At 36.7% G+C, this 18,360-nt stretch overlaps 1 protein-coding gene across 2 annotated transcripts in view; it reads left to right on the forward strand.

Annotated features, from left to right (window-relative positions):
* The window catches only part of LOC128858506 (uncharacterized), a 200,779-nt gene that overhangs the window by 119,791 nt on the left and 62,628 nt on the right, over positions 1-18,360 (forward strand). The window lies entirely within an intron of this gene.

The following is an 18,360-nucleotide window of genomic DNA, read 5'->3' on the forward strand; positions in this document are numbered from 1 at the left end:
AAATTCGGTAAACAACGAAAATTTCGATAGGGTTGCACCGCTCATAATACCAAATTGACATTCGATTTTCGATCTTCGATAACCAGCGAATATCGAAGATCGAATACAACTCATAATAGGGGCCAATAAATAAATAAATAAATTTGGGATGTTGAATGCCCTTCAAAAGTTTCGATGAGTAGTTAGTAGGTTTGACGTACTTTATAAAAAATCACGTTAAACTTCACTTATTTAAATGATAACGAAAACCTGTTTTATTAAAGTTTAACTTTATTTGTTCAATACTTTTCCTCTAAAACAACACTTATTTAGACTAAATTTAAATTTATTAAAAATATTTCAACATACTCGCATTCCACATTTTCACAAAGATGACGTCAAAGAATTCTGAAGAAATATTGTGTTATAGATAATAAGAACAATAAACACCCAAAGCAATTAATATAAGTAGTTACACTTTCTGCAATCAGGAACTGAAAAGGCCCTAATACAAACCACGAACCCTGCTAATTAAAAATATAAATGGATAAAAATGCATTAACCTAATTGCGATTAATTGAACTTCGGGCACGGCTTTGTTCAGGTTCAAAAGTTACGTTAATTTTATTTGGGCTTCAGCCAAAAACGGACGAAAATGTCTTTACTTTTTTTGGCTCAAAAATTGTACCAGTTTTTATTTTTTCTCACATTTTTAAATACTGGCATCGAAATTTACCAGTCTACCTATTCTATTGAAACATTCACTATTTCCTCTGTCATCAATATGGCCAAAGAGCAATTAATCAGCGTTGCAGGCCTGCTCTACAGGTACACGTGTCAGCTTGCTCGCCATAAATGCCGATGGGCCTTGCTTTTACATTGCAATATAAAATTCATCATTTTGAGGACTAAATAATTACACTACAAAACATTACCTTTTCCACCAAAAAATACTGAATTGGTTTGTGTGGATTTTTGTTCGCCGAGCATTTTTTACACCGTGTAATTTTACACAATTTAGGGGGAAAATTCGTGGTGAACCAATTTCGCTATCTTTCGCAAATGAAACAGTTATAAATGTCATTCGAGAATTATTGAAAATTGAGGCTGATTTGCTTCCATCTAATGCAAATTGATTCACGCGCCATAATCATTTATTTATTTAATTATTGCTCTATTACGAATATAACATTTTCTACAAAGTATATCAAATAGATCGGTGCTATACAAAAAAGTTGTTTTAAATAATTCATTCAAAAGTAATGTAAACTTAAGCTTAGGAGAAGGAAAGTCAAATTTATTTGAAATCAAATTCAGTTCTCCATAAGCTCTAAGTGTAGGAGCATGATGAGCATAAGTAGTCGTATCCCGTTCTAAAATATTATGACTCCAAATCATTCTATGGCAAATGTTGAAATAACTGCGCTCAAGAAGAGGCTAAGTTCACAAGGGGCCGCGAAATTAATCGCCCTGTCGGAAGTTTTATAGTTTTTGCAAGTGGCCTCAATCGTACCTCAATCATATCTGTCACTTGTGAGACACTAGACAACTGCAGTAACGAGACAAGTCATGGAGCGCTTAAGGTCAAAATAACGATTTTCAATAACTTAACGTCAGTTTTACTTAGTAAAAAAGTTATTTAAAAACAATGACCTGATATTGATTGATGATTTTTTTTTCGGCTGTGAACTATATTTCTTACACGTTAGTAGAGTAATAGTTTTAGTACTGCTAGTGAAGGTATTTTCAATCCAGAGAAGTAGATATAAAAAAGTGGTTTAGTCATTGAGAAATCGGAAATATTGACTTCTTGAATAAATCTTGCCAATTAGAATTTTCAGTAAATCTTGTTTCGACTTTTGCTAAATAAAAAGTATAACAGACCTGAAAATGACGCTTAGGAAAATTAAAACTTATCACTTCCAAAAGACAATAACAATCAACGACACATTGAAAAGCATTAAAGGTGATGCTTTTCATTTCAATTCAACCGGGCTATTCGGGACATGTTCTTCGATTTCGATGTAACTCAAATATGTTGCTCCCTGGTCAAAATAATGAGACACGTACTTTTTTGTTCGGCTGAAAAAAATTGTTTCAATATTTATCGGCAAATTTTTTTTTCGCTTCAAACTCCATTTTTTTAAATAATTATATAAGAAACATTTTTTTTAAATGCCCACAACTTAGTCGAAAACGAACCGATTTTAATGATTTTGGGTTCAAAATGACTTCATGTGGAAACAATTGCAAAAAAGTAGTTGAAAATTGAAGTAGTTGAATTGAAATGGAAAGCATCAGGTAAGAGTTTGCGGTAAGGTAGATGCTTTCCCAATGTTTTAAATTTATCAAATTAAGACGAAATGCATAGGAAGGAACTATATTCTAAAATTTCAGGGGCTGTAGAGCAAATTTAAGGAAAGCCTTATTTATGCATTTTACTATTTACAGAATGTTAAGAATATATTTGAGTACCTCTCTCTCAAAACTTTGAAGTGGTGGAAAATTTTGGAGACCGGATGCGGAGTCAGCGCTTAAAAATTATAAAACAAGGCAAATCACTTCCGAGTGATAAACAAAAAAATTAAATTTTGAAACCCATGAAATTGAAATTGAAATTTGAAAAGGTCGAGCCAAGGATCACCAGGAGATTTGGTGGCTCCTAAAACACTCAGGCTAAAGAGCCCATTGTATTTAAAGCTCTGGAAAGGGGGTAGATAGTCACGGAGGGAAGGAGAAGAGTATCAGAGAGAGATAGGAAAGAATAGAGACAGAGATAGAGATAGTTAGTCCTGTGAGAATTTTCCAGATTCTTTGGCAAATCTGTAAATATCCTCCAGTTTTAGAGAACGAATATTACTCATTCTCATGACATTGGAACCCAATACTCGTAGCCGTGCTCTAGCAAAGGCAGGAGACTCACAGAGAAAGTGCTCAGTGCTATCCGCCTCCTCCAAGCATGACAGGCATACTGGGTCCACGATGATTCCAATGATGGTAATATGCTGGCCCCATGGGTTGTGTCCTGTAATGATGCCGACCATCAACCGAATGTCTTTCCTTCTAAGTTTTAGTAGAAAGTTTGACAGTTTTCTGTTCGGACTTGTCACAAAACACTTTGCAGTTCTGCTGCGTTCTAGACCGGACCATCGCTTTTTATGTAGATTGCCTACATAATCGCTGATCGAATTCTTGATTCCTACGGAACTGATTCCGATTATTGGCTCTGGCCACTGTGGGGGCACCGCTGATCCACGGTTGGCCAATTCGTCGGCAATTTCGTTTCCTTGAACACCGGAGTGTCCCGGAACCCATATAAGCACAAACCTGTTTTGTGTTGCGACAGAATTAAGCTTCTTTTTACATTCTTGAACAATCTTTGAGATTTGCTTCGTGTTCTCCAGGGCCTTCAATGCAGCCTGACTGTTACTGAAGACTCCAATCTGTTTCCCGCTCCATCTCCTCTCGATTATCCATTCGGCTACTTTCAGGATGGCAAAAACTTCTGTTTGGAAAACAGTTGCCATTTCCCGCATAGCGTAGTGATACTTATTACTATCGTTTAAGTACCATCCGGCTCCAGATCCTATTTCATTCTTGGACCCATCGGTAAAGAAAATATCCCTCAAACTTCTCTGCATGCATTCTGGATTACTACATTGCTCACGCAAAGAAAATCTGACATCAAATTTCCTTCCAAATGAAACTGTGGGTATCAGGTCATCTTTAGGTGCCAAAAACAGTGGATACTGCTCCGATAGCAACTTAAAGATTTCTCTGTGTCCCGAAGTTCCATGTTTGAAACCATACTTGGGCCATTGCTCCTTTCTATTTCTTATTATTTTTTGTTCAGTCACAGTCGTAGATAATTCAAAGTTTAGCCTCGCAGGTTGGGTATCAATACCTCTGCTCTTTTTTGGAGACGAGTTTCTATTAAGACCCCGGAAAATGAGAATTTTACATGGGGTAGGATAAATGGCTGCAAATTCGTCCACTGTGTTGACATACAGTGAGAAAAACTGAAGGGAAGAAGGGCTTCAGATTGTAGGACGGCGACATATGGTACATAACTTCTTCAATAATTTTTTTTTTAAAATAAAAAAAACATATTGTATTTTTACGCAATAAATTCAATAGCAGAAAAAATGTATAAAAATTAGTTATTTTCCAATACATGGATTAAAATCTATGAGGTGGAGAAATAAGCTACGTTAGAAATTACATTTTTTCACTTTATTACTAAATTGAATTTTCACTGTTATAATTTGGATCAGGGCGCCGTCAATTTAGTTTATGACGGGCTGAGCACAAAAAGTAATGAATGATTATTTAGAAACAGTCATTTCGGAAAGGCTTTCAAAAATTTAAAAATGTAAGTATACTCCTATATATCATACCGTAATGCAGTTCAGTTTATTTTATGCAGCCGCACTTTCTATGAGGTTGTATAAATTACCCTAAAATGTCAAATGAATAAAACATAATAGTCCAAGAACGTGTATGTATTGAAGTTTATGTTCTCCGATTACACTGTGGAACAAATTCAGGTTAGCAAAAATTAGGTCCATTCTGATAGTGGCGGGTGAAAATAGAGGCGAAATTAGAAGACCCGTATCGCGCCGTTTTTTTATGTTAGTTCGAATTTTTTTTTAATCGGCCTTCGAAGTTTGCAGTCAAATGCCGATTTTCAGTATATTGTTTCATAAGTACCACAAAAATTTTCAAAATCAATTTTTTCAAAAATTGTAATTGTTGCACAGGTCTCTAGCAATAATTTGGCTTTTACAGATTGAAAAAATATCAATTAGTCGACGAGTTATAGCCAAAAAAACCATATAAACAATTTTGCTCCGATTTCGAACTTCGAAGGCCGATTAAAAAAAAATTCGAACTAACATAAAAAAACGGCGCGATACGGGTCTTCTAATTTCGCCTCTATTTTCACCCACCACTCTCAGAATGGACCTAATTTTTGCTAACCTGAATTTGTTCCACAGTGTTATGTTACAATTGCAGTGACTGCTTATCTTGACATTAGGAATAATATAAAATTTTAACCCGAACATTCTCGAAATGATGCTCTTTTATTTAGCTAATATATTATTTGTTCAGTCGAACAAATATACGCCAATCACCTGTCACTTTGGGAAGACCATTAGCAGTTCTTGCCACTTGTGATGTTCAGTGAAAACCGACGATTTTGGCGAACTGAATTTCCTTAAAGGAATAAAAGCGTTCCCGAAATGATTTATCGATGATTGATTTCGGATGGAGTAAAGCTAAAATAAGAATTCATTTATCTAAAGCAACTAAATGCGTCGTTGACGTTTAAATAATTTATCTGCAAATGCGATAAGTTCGAAACACCGTTTCCCACTGAAATTTTGCATCTTGAAACTTTGCCCCATCCACATACATATAACAAATTCTGAATAGTAAAGTTTACGTGCCTTACATTAGTACTACGAAAGCATCTTATTATTGTAGGGTTAAGGATTCCTTCATAACTCGATGAAAGAAATATATGTGTGGACGCTTTACACTTGAATAACTTTTGTGTGCGAACATTTCCCTTCAATGTTTTGTCTGCCAACTGTTCATTTGCAAATATTTTTGTGGCTTGCCGATCTTCGGGGGATTATCCACAAATTATATCAATCCTTAATTCGAATCTCGTTCAAGCCATTCTAGCCGAGACAGCCACATGAATGAAATCTTGTTCTATAAATGATGGGAATTGGTGCTCTTCCTAGCAAGAGAAAGTGAGGTTTGTTAATTTTATTTCTTGCTTACAAAGACATTGGTAATTTGAGCTTACTGCATATATTTTGCTTTACATACATTGCATGAAAATTTATCACTTTGCATTAGCTTAATTTCTTTTTCTCAAATCTAAAAAAAATATTACGATGAATGTGATTTCATTTCTTTGCTTGGAATTCTATTACATTAAATCATATCTCACCCTTAAAATGTGTGCTTTCCTTTATCAAACATGTGGAATTACCGCCATTATTTATGTTTGTTGGATTTTCCAAAAAGCTTCACTGTGTGTAGTCTTACACATCTTGAGTCGACTGCCTGTTGCCTCTGCAATCTCTTGATACTTTCATTTTGCCATTATTATTATTTGTTGATGTTGCTATTGTTTTGGTGAATAGAATTCAAGAGGTTAACCCGCACAACCAGCAAATCCAAGCAGCACCAAAAAATTGCATACGCGTGCTGCTCTCCATTTGCCAGGCGCTGCTCTACAATCCAAAATCCAGAAGATTTCTGCATGCATAGTTTATGTGCCAACAAAGCAGGCAACGAGTTGGTGAAACAAATGATTCAGGCAGCAATCTATGCCAGTGCTCCTATGCACACAGACACCGCACTTATATCCTGCTGGTTTTTGGGCTCACCGCCTGACTTTATTCACATCACAAAATTTCTGCTTTATTCTCGCGTTAAAATTGCTATTTTTATAGCTCATTAAATTTTTGATTTATTCTCACCGCGGTTGTATGCGCCAGTTTTTCACGCTTGGACCGAGTTATTATTTCTTTTACATTTTTTGCTTTTGCAATGAATTCAATGCACTTCAAAGAATCCCATACATGGGTAAATACATGTGAGCTGAGGATAGCTGCTCAACTAAATGTACGTACATATTTGTAATTGTAATAGCAATAATAAAGCGACAGATGAATACCTCCTTGAAAGGAGTTTAGGCCAAACTTTTCACGAAATGTTTGATATGCGTTCCGAAAACAAAAGGCCCTACAGGTTTTCCTCTATCGAACAGTAAATAGTTTTTAATGAGATGCTTTTTCATGAGAGAAATACATTTGGAGGTTTGTCTTTTCTTGCTGTTCGACCTTTTTTTGGTGTTTCATGTTACAGTGGGTAGCAAAAAACGGAGGACGCAGGAGGTGCGTCTATAGCAATGTGCATGCATGGCTATAAATTTGTAGAAGAAAGACTATTTGCGCTGAAAAATATCCTTCAATTTACTGCGCGTTAAATAACGCGTTTGTGCTTTGTTTTCAACTACAATATGGATGTGTATTAGGGCGGGTCGATTTAAAAATCGCTCATTGCTCTGTGAAAATCGTATTCTAGGGATCAAAATAAGAAACTTTGCCGAAGGAACCATAGCTCTAAAACGAATTCTGATGTCCCCCAATTTAAAAAAAATCTCCATATTTGGCCTTTACATGAAAAAATCAGCTAAATGGCTATGTTTTTCCTTTATTTTTATTTATTTATAATAATATAATATTTATTATTTATTTATTGTATAGCAATATCTATTTTTTCTCTTAAGAAATTTATTTAGTCAGAACATATGTAAATGAAAAAATTAATTAACAAACATCAGAATTCGATTTAGAGGTATGGTTCCTTCGGCAAAGTTTCTTATTTTGATCCCTAGAATATGATTTTCACAGAGCAATGGGCGATTTTTTTGCCTCCCCACAAATCGACCCGGCCTAATGTGTATGTATGCACGTGTACCCGGTCCATGTGAGCACTTCGAAATTTATGTTGGTTTCAACTGCTCATGATAATTTTGCATTTAATTTCGAAAAAAAATTTTTGTGAAAAATTTGCAATCACTTGGAAACAGCCTGGAGTCTCTTGCAAACGGCAATAAGGCGTTTTTGCGGCAGCTAAATAGCGTATGAATTGAACAACCCAACCAGCAACCACATAGGCAATCGGCCTTTAATGGATTTTAATATTACAGACAGGCATAGCCCATGAGAGAGCTAGTGAATAAGTGGGATTGTGAGATACTGAATCTGCAATATTTCTTTGCAGTTTAGTAATTTGCATTTTTCACAATTCTTCGCATAAACGGTGATTGGAAATTCCATCTCTCCTTTGACTGATTGCAAATACATTTTCTGTGACTTTCTGTTTTATTCGGTTAATTAAAAAAAATTAAACGTTACTCGTCTATTTGAATGCCTTTTAAAATATTTGTGTAGATTTGAATAATCGGCATTTTTTTTAGCGAAGCTCATTGCGGGTGACTGTAGAAAATACGATCAATACGATGTTTCGCAAAGCAAGGGCAAAAAGGAGCACCCTACGCCTATAGAAATTCAGAGAGAACTGCTTTATTACAAATGCAGACCCGGAAGTGGATCAACCTAGAACACTTCCACTGTGGAATCTTTAGTATTTATCCTTTTGAATTTAAATTTGGGTGAGTCCGTCGTTAGTCATCCTTTTAGCAGTCCACATACCTGTCAAATAGGTTTGAATTTGAATGAAGGTAAGGCAGACTATTTGTTTATATTACCCACGAAATATTGCTGTCTTTCCCTTGCCTAGAGTAGTGAAGGTAATTCAGCACATGAAGTAAATTTCAGCGTATGAAGCACAGGCCAGCTCATTAGATCTTAGAGCAATTTCATGCCAAGCAACTTATTTATTTTGGATATTGTCGTCAATTATTCTAACAATTTGTTGTGTGCGCTTGAGGAAGTAAATTTAAAAAGATTTTAAAAGATTTCAGTAATTTTTAAATTTGTTCTCTATTGACAATAGACAGTGAAAGTGGTCTGAGTCATATATATCTTGTTTCAAGATTTGAATGAATTGATTAGAATAAATTAAAAAAATTTGTTACATTATGCGACCTTTTGGTTTAGAATTTTGTTAGTCTTGATTAACCGAAATTCATTATGAATATTAAATTGTGTATGAATTTCATATGGAAATGTTGTTTTTAAAGTTGGAATTGACTTAGACCATTTTCAAAATTAACTGAAAGTAGCTGTAGCCGAATGGGTTGGTGCGTGATTACCATTTGGAATTCACAGAGAGAACGTTCGTTCGAATCTCGGTCAAACACCAAAATTAAGAAAAACATTTTTCTAATAGCGGTCGCCCCTCGGCAGGCAATGGCAAACCTCCGAGTGTATTTCTGCCAAGAAAAAGCTCCTCATAAAATTATCTGACGTTCGGAGTCGGCTTGAAACTGTAGGTGCCTCCATTTGTGGAACAACATTGTGGTGTGCGCCTTGATGGTCGTGGTCCCCTCCGGCTTACGCGAGTTTGGCCAAGTTTAACAAAGCGCGCCAGTCGTTTGGACACACCAATTGAAGTCAAGTCCCTCTCCACCTGATCTTTCCAACGCAAAGAGGCCTTCCTTTTCCTCTGCTACCACCAGTTGGTACCGCATCGAATACTTTCAGAGCCGGAGCGTTTGTATCCATTCGGACGACATGACCCAACCAACGTAGCCGCTGGATCATCTTTCCACTCGTCGTCAGGAACGCGCAAAGGTCCAAAAATCTTGCCCAGAATCTTTCTCTCAAACACTCCAATCGTCGCTTCATCGGATGTTGCCATAGTCCACGCTTCGTCGCCATACCTTAAGACGGGCATGATGGGAGCATTGTATATTGTTAGTTTTGTTCGCCGAGAGAGGACTTTACTACTGAGTTGCCTACTTAGTCCAAAGTAGCACTTTTTGGCAAGAGAGATTCTATGTTGGATTTCCGGGCTGACATTGTTATCGATCCTAATGCTGGTTCCTAAATAAATGAAGTCTTTTACAACCTCGAAATCATAACTGCCAACAGTGACGTGGGTGTCGATACGCGAGTGCGCCGACTGTTCGTTTGAAGACAGGAGGTACTTCGTTTTGTCCTCGTTCACCACCAGACCCATTCACTTTGCCTCTTTATCCAGTTTGGAGAAGGCAGAACTAACAGCGCGGTTGTTAAGGCCGATGGTGTCAATATCATCGGCATGCGCCAACAATTGTACGCTCTAATAAAATATTGTGCCGGAAATATTGTGCCTGAGCGATTCAGTTCTGCGACTCGTACGATGCTTTCCAACATCACGTTAAAGAAGTCACACGACAGCGAGTCACCTTGTCTGAAACGTCGTTTGGTATTAAACGGCCCTTTCATGGCTCTTTTCCAAGATTTGGCGTATTGTAAATATTTAGTCGATGGTGGACTTTCCAGGTCTAAAGCCACGCTGATTAGGTCCAATCAATCGGTTGACGGTGGGCTTCAGCCTTTCACACAATACGCTCACTAGAACCTCTGATAATTATATAATAACTTTAATGATCTCTTGCCCTTCTCAACACTTTATCTTAGTCTCAAAATGGTATAGATCGCTTCTACTGAAGTCGCTCGTTTTTGGAAATTTAGTTTAAAATTACTGAACAATACTACGTTTAGTCCTAATATGCGAGTGTGCTGAGACACCCAATTACCGGTAAAAAAAGCGCCTGTTTTCGCCTTGCACCCAGCTGGCAGTAATTGATTTTGACATCACTGTTGCCCGAAAACTTTTGTACGAGCTTAGTGAACCACATTAGCATTACACAACAAAGTTATTAACGATTACAAAGGCAAATAAGCGAACCATCATAATCCCCCTGGCTGTGGAATTATAATACATACAATTTCTGTCAAATGAGATTTCAGAATGTTAGATTAGGTTCTTAGTTGCTGTGCGAATGAACATACAGTTGCATGATTTCGCAATGCTAGTGGTTTATCCGCTGCATAAACAGTTGAATATTTGCATGCGCTCGTGCATTATGACAAGTATTTATACTCGATTAATGTTATGCAACTGAAACTGCTTACATGAACCTAATCCACGCATTACTTACGTACATTGAATAGCCCGAGACTAAAGCGAACTAACAATCAACTATGCATTGGAAACATACACACATAAACCGTAGAAAATTACCACTTTTGGCTGTGCATAACAAAATTAACTTTCCTTATCATCTTTTTCTATTCCCGAAACAAACTTTTTTTTTATCTGTATATACAGATTCTCTTAAACATGCATAAATTCATGTTAATAATTGGCGGCGATTTTTTCCCCAAAGTAACGTATTTGTCATTTAATTAACAATTACGCTGATGACCTAGTAGTTTATGTATTAGGCTGGTATGAGGAAATCATTTCGGATCGCATGCAGCAAGCCCTTACAATAATAACAAATGGTGCACGAAAAAGGGCTCTCCATTAACCCATCCAAAACAGCACTTGTAACGTTTACTAGGAGAAGGAACATATATCTCATATGTCCGACCATTAATGGAACAACACTTCAACTCTCGACAGAAGCGAACTATCTAGGAGTCAGTCTTCACAAAACGCTTATGTGGAATTCCCATATTGAGAGAGTTACTTCAAAAGCCACAAGGGCATTCTTTGCCTGTACAAGGCTTTTTGGTAAGACATGGGGACTAAATCCTATGCATCCTTAGCATGGTGGCCCAAGGTGAAGCAAAGAAAAGCAGTAAACGAATTAAACAAACTGCATCGCCTGATATGTGTTGGTATTACAGGGGCTATGAAAACATGTCGCACGGATGCATTGGGTGTGCTCCTGAACATACCACCGCTTCCAATCTTGATTGAAAGGGAAGCGCGCTCGAGTGCCTTACGATTAAAAGGTATACCTGAACTTAAAAAAGGGGATATGAAAGGGCATTTAAAGATCTTAGAAGACTTCCTACATAGTCCCATTCTTAGACCATTCTTAGACCAATATTCTTCAGGATCTTCCAAGTTATAATTAATGAACACACAGACTGGAGAACTAACTCTATCACTTTCAAACCTGGCTCCCAGCTATGGTTTACTGATGGGTCCAAATTGGAAAATGGTAGAACAGGGGCAGGAATCAATGGGCCTAAATTCAAAAAATTGATTCCGATGGGATTCTACCCAACAATATTCCAGGCAGAAATGCATGCCATTGAAATACACATAGTAGAAAAAGTCTGCGTTCACCTATGCAAATATTCTTTGCATTAGAAAAAGTTCAAAACAATAAATATTTCAGAAATTTTTTTAATGAGTTTTATTTAGTCCACTTAAACGTAACTATCACACATATTTCGCTACCAATAACAAAATCAAATTTAAAATGAGATCACATAAAATTAAAAAGGCCATTCAAACTAAACGGAAAAAGTTTGCGTTCACTTCAATAATAATAAAATAAAAGGCTTAAGATCATAGAAATGTTTTAAAACTAATAGCTAGTTGGATATCCACGCCTTTTTATGACTTCTAGAAGGCGTCTTTTCATTGATCCAACTAGTTTGGCTGTTATATCTGGACTTATGGCTTCCCATTCCTCTTTAAGCGCGTTTTTTTTTCTAGAACGTCCCATAAGTGCTCAATGGGGTTAAGGTCAGGTGATTGTGGGGGTGTGCGAAGTTGTTTTGGAACATTATACAACAACCACAACCTAACAATCTCTGCTGTGTGTTTCGGGTCGTTGTCCTGTTGGAAAACAAATCTTTCACGGAGTCCCAGTTTGATTGCACTTTCTTTCAAATTCGTTTTTAAAATATCGCGATATAATTATGTCTGTTCATTATCGACTCAATAAACTGTATATTTCCAACGCCCGAACTAGCCATACACCCCCATATCATGGCACCTCCTCCCCCATGCTTTACCGTAGGTACCAGATTTTGCTTTCCAAGTGCCGTTCCGTTTTTCCTCCAAATAATTTTACGACCTTTTATCCCGAAAATGCAAAACTTGCTCTCATCTGAAAAAATCACACTATTCCAAAACTCTGGTGGCTTGTTTACGTATTCCTTGGCGAAAGCCATCCGCTTAAGTCGATTTTTTTTTTTCGGACCACTCTGCCGTGAAATCCGATTATTTTTAGAATTTTTCTTACTGTATCTGGATGTACTTTCTTTTGGTATTTTACTTCTATGTCTCTTGAAATTTGGTTTGCTGTTAGTCGTAGATTAGACTTCACAGGAATAGTTATGTTGCGTTCTTCTCTTTCCGTCAGGTTTTTTGGACGCCCAGAACGAAGCATAGACTCCAAACAACTCGTTTGCTTGAAATTGTTTATCACTCTTTGGGCCGAGGAGTATTGCCTCCCAACAATTTTCGCGATTTCCCGATAGCTCTTACTATTTTGTCATAAACTTACAATGATTTTCTTTTCACCAATATCTATTTCTTTTCGCCTTTGGTCCATAGTAACAAAAAATGAATTTCTAATATGAATTTTTCCCTCTTTAGATTTGTTCTTAACCGCGCCAACTACATGAATGATTTAAAATTAAATTTAACGTAATTGCCATGCAAATAATCGTCACTATTCGAAATGAACGCACACTTTTTTTGCTCAGCCTATTTAAGAAACTGTACTACAATCCCGTTATCTGAACACGACGCAGCTCAAACTCCAAAAAATTTTGTTCATACCCTCTACGAATAATTTTCTTTGAAATAAGTGAATAGAAATAACTGAGAGTTTTAAGATAAACACGTTAAATTATTTTAATACTTTATAACAGTGGGTGAACGCAGACCTTTTCTACCATGTGTATGTGTGAGAGAATGCCTTAGCAGGAAAATGAGAGGTACTCACATCTACATAATATACTTTCAGATAGCCAAGCGGCTCTAAAAGCCCTTCTATCAACAACTATCACCTCTAAATTGGTAAATGATTGCCTAAACCTTCTCAACACGTTAGGGAACCTCAACATAGTAACACTAGGCTGGATTCCGGGACATGAAGGACATGAGGGAAATGAAATGGCTGATGACCTTGCAAAGCAAGGAGCAAATACGCAACTTACTGGTCCTGAGCCTTTCTGTGGACTCACAAAAGGCCACATTAATGAATTCCTTAGGAAATGGGAAGAAAGAAAATTTGCTGCACACTGGCTAAACTGTGCCGGTCAGCGTCAAGCCAAACTATTCCTAAGTCCCAACAAAGGAATATCTGACAAACTTCTCTCTCTAAACAGAGTAGATCTGCGTCTTTTAACAGGATATCTTACAGGTCACTGCAGCCTGAGGTATCATCTAAATAATATTGGTCTATCTGAGATCAATGTCTGCCGCTTTTGCGAAATGGACATAGAAAGCTCAGAACATGTGCTTTGTGAATGTCCTGCGCTGGGCAGACAAAGACTTCATCACCTTGGTGGTATCGTAGTATCTCCATGCAATCTTTGGAACAACAAACCCAAAATTGTGCTAAAATTTTTAAAAAGCCTAAAACTCTAGGGTTACAAAAATAGGCCTTTCACAATAGATCAGCTCTGGTCGCAGTGCGTAAAGGCCTTCTAATAATAATAACAATTACAATCTTTATAAGAGCATTTATACATGATACATAGATACTGGATCGATTTCTTTTAACAGCTGCGTTATATTTCTAAGATTGTGATTTATATAACGTCGATCGGTCGTTTGTGTTGGAGCCGACGGGCTCGCATGAGTTCTTGTGTAGGAAGTACATTTACTTCGTTGTTGCAGTGTGTCTCTATCGATGCCTGGTACTTTCTGCTGACCTTTTTTATTTCTTCTTTGATGGTGGTAATGCCCGGTGCTCTGTGTAAGTCGTGATTTGAGATATATCGGGGCGCCCCAGTTATTATTCTTAGAATTTTAGATTGCTGTCTTTGTATAATATGAGTGTTCGATTTTTTGGCTGTCCCCCAAAATTGTATTCCGTAAGTCCAGATAGGTTTTATAATTTTTTTGTAGATTAAAACTTTATTGTACAAGGACAAAGGTGAGTTTTTGTTTAGCAGCCAGTGCAGCTGTTTGAATCTAGTTTTGATTTGGTCCCTCTTATTTTTAATGTGATGCTTCCATAGTAGTTTGCTATCCAGATGTGTACCTAGGTATTTCGCAGATAAGAATATAGGGATAGGAGCTGCATTTATGGTGACGTTTCTTGGTATGAGGTTCCTTTTTGTTGTGTATATAACCTGCTGCTATATTCCACGAGTCGAACCATTCTTAGGTTTTGGTAAATGTTTGTTGCATCTTCTTTGTAGCCTTCGCTAAGCTTGCATGCCCGTAAAGTAAAACTGTGTCATCTGCGTATGTAGCCAACATTGCATTTGCTTCAGTGGGCACTGGTATGTCAGCAGTGTATAGATTGTAAAGATTGTGTAGATTGTGGTCCGAGAACGCTACCCTGTGGAATTCCTGCTGTAATTTTTCGGAGCGATGAGGTATTTTCGTTAAACTTAACGTAGAAATGTCGATCCGTTATGAAACTTTCCAGTAGTTTGCATATATTGTTAGGAAGCACTAGTTTTAACTTAGTGATCAGTTCTTTGTACCAAACCTTGTCAAATGCTTTTTCTATGTCCAAATGAATGCCAACCAAAATTTCTTTGCATCTAGCTGACATGAAAATGATGATGCTGTTGCTGGATCCTTGTCAGGTTTGGGAATAGCAATTATTTCAACTATTGTCCAAACCTTCGGAAAATATTTAAGCCTAAACATAGCGTTAAATATGTTGCATATGTAGGTTATTGCGCGAGATGGTAGTTGTTTCAATATAAGTCGTGTGATTTGGTCAAATTCAGGGGATTTTTTTGGTTTTATATCAGTCTTTATTTTTTTTTTAAATTTCTCGTGCGGTCACCAGTCTTAATTTATAATCTTCAAAATGAGTTCGCCCTGATTCAAACGGGAAGGTAGTGGGAGTTGTAGAGCTTGAAAATATTTCTGCGTAATAGTCTGCTAGTGTTGTTGATTTTTCTTCATTCGTTCTTGCCCAGTTTACGTTTTCCTTCCTTATAGGCGGTTGGTGAATTGTTTTGTTTAGAAGCTTTTTGGTTGCTTTCCAGATTGAGTAGTTAGCTTCTTTGTTGCTGATAATTTTTTTAAATAGTTAGAGATGCCATTTTCGGATTTTGTTTTTAAGACTTGTTGTAGGTTTTTAGTTGCTCTGTTTAGTTTAGTATCTGGGGGATACCGGCATTGTTGCCAAGTTGTAAGTTCTCTTTTCTCTAAAACAAGTTTCTTAATCATAGGACAGTTAGCGTTGTTTTTGTGGATTATGTCCTTAAGGTAAGGTGTTCACTTATGAGCTCCTTCTTGTATGATGTCATTAATGTAAACTATTGAGCTTTCGATGTCAGCATTAGATTTTAAAGCAATGCTTAATTGTAGATTTAAATCTATATAATCACGAAATGATTCCCAGTCAGTTTTTCCATTTGTAAGTTTATTAGGTTTTCTTGCCCTACTAACTTTTTCCCCGCAGATGAAAGGTCGAGCAGGCTTTTTATTTTGAAAAGATGACAGTCAAAGTTTTTTACGACGCAAATATCGAATAAGTCAGGTGTTTTATTTATGTCAATGGACAAATATGTTGGATCTCTTTTACTTATGTGTTTTCCTCTGGAAATTGGATTGCTTGTAAGAGATCTTCCCTTTTTTTATTTATTTGAGTCCCAAATTGTATGCTTTGCATTAAATTCTCCGGCACCTATGAATGTATCACCGAAACCATTAAAAAATTGTAAGTATTGTTCTCCAAAAAAGTTGGTGTTCAGATTGGCTGTAAAGTGCCGAGATTGTGAATACACTTCTTCCATCACTGATTTGAATATTTGTAGATTGGATATAATCTTTTTTGAAGTGACCCACCTCTGTGAATTTCATGGTATTTTTAATTATTATTGCTGTTCCAGTATGCCCTGTGCCGTCTGGGTGGTTTGTAATTATTGTATTGTATTGGAGTGTGTATCGCGAAATTTTTAAGCAATGTTTTTGTGTGAAGTGCGTTTCTGAAGTAAGTGATATGTCTATAAAGTTGTCGCTAAGGAATTGTTTTATTTCATGAGCGTGGTTAAACAATCCGTTTGCATTCCAGACAAGGATTGTAAGTTTTTGCTCCAGTTTTGCCAAATTGGGTCATCAGCAAAGTATTTATTACACCCAATATGTTTGAAATTTGTTGAATTAACTGCTTTATCATATCCTTTATTTCTCCCATTTCATCGTTTTGGTTGTTGTTAATGGGAGTTTTTACAGATAGCCGTACTCGGTGTTGGCGTAGATACGCGAGTGTGTGTTTTTGCATTATTTGGTTTCTGGACTAGGTTTTGTGCTGCTGTATCGGCATAGCTGATATCAGGTCTGATTTCGTGTGAAACGGCATTTTAAGCCTGTGTAGCAGGATCGTGGACATTATTTGGTTTATGGCGTAGAGCTGGGAAACGTTGTGTTTTGAAAGCCTTATAGATTTCGCATTCTTTGTAATTGACAATGTGATTGCCTGAGCACAGAGCACACTTAACTTGTGTGTTTTTGTCACAGTACAATCAAGTGTTTTGTGTTTTCCAGCACATTTAACGCATAGGGGGTCTCTAGTGCAAAAGTTCCTTGTATGACCATACTTTGGTCAGTTGCTACATTGAGCGATGGTAAGTTTATGATGTGGGGGTTCAATCAATTACGTTGGTTTGTAGCAGTGAAGTTATATTAAATATTTCTTTATTGTTGTTTTTTGTTTAATTTCTGTAAAAAATAGTGGCAGTGGTTTATTTGTATGTTTTTATTTGATAGTATAGACCTGGTATATATCATGCCCAAGTTCACTACTGCCGATTTAATACCAAGAATGTCCACTGGAGGTCCATTGAACATCACTAAAAGGGGTAGGAGTTTATTTTGACAGCCAGACCAATTTAGTGCCCAAAGTAAGTCAATGAGCTACAGAGCTCATCAATATTTTTATTGCAGGGTAGCTTAATCCGGATGATGATCAAATCCGGTTAGTTTCAGACATCAACTCGTATCATTTTTCGATTTGTCCAAACATTAGCGAAACAGTTGTTGGAAAATTTCTTTCAATTTTTGGAATTTTTTTCCTAAACCAATTAGTTTCTTTACTCGATGTTTTCTTCGTACTCTTCTCGATGTTTTCTTCGTACTCTTCTATCGTATCGATAAACAAACAAACCAATCCACTAAGCAGCGGAGAAATGTACACCAACTACAAAGCGAAGACTTTTAGCAACGGCAAATAGCAGCAGCTAATATTTAGTAGCAGTAATACATATATATAGCAGCTAATAATAGCGAAAAAAATTATCTCAATAAGAATTAAGTGAAGAAATAATTAAGTGAGAATGAATCAATAAACAAATATCATTTACACTTATCAGTTGATAAAAAGAGGTACCGTTATATTTATATAATATATAATATGCTATAAAGTATGATTGACACTCCCAAATGTGGAGTGTGTCTTGATGGCTTTCGACAAATGCAGTGAACTACAATTTTATGACAGATGGTTTTTTATGAGGAGGTTTTCCATTGCCCGTCTTGGAGCGACTGCTATTAGAAACAATTTTTTCTATCATATGGTGTTTTTACGGACGTGATCTCGCACCAACCCTTTCGGCTTCGGCGCGACGACCGCCATTTTAGTTGGTAATGCACAAAATCCAAATAATACGAAGGTGAGGAGCGAAAGAGTTCATAAAGGCTTAATCAAGAAATGTCAATCAAATGCAAATCAAACAGCTTATAAACCTCCTCCGAGCAAGACAATAAATGGCTATAAGCGAATTGTCGAAATGTAAT

Source organism: Anastrepha ludens, chromosome 3, assembly GCF_028408465.1.
Source record: "Anastrepha ludens isolate Willacy chromosome 3, idAnaLude1.1, whole genome shotgun sequence".
Lineage (NCBI taxonomy): Eukaryota > Metazoa > Arthropoda > Insecta > Diptera > Tephritidae > Anastrepha > Anastrepha ludens.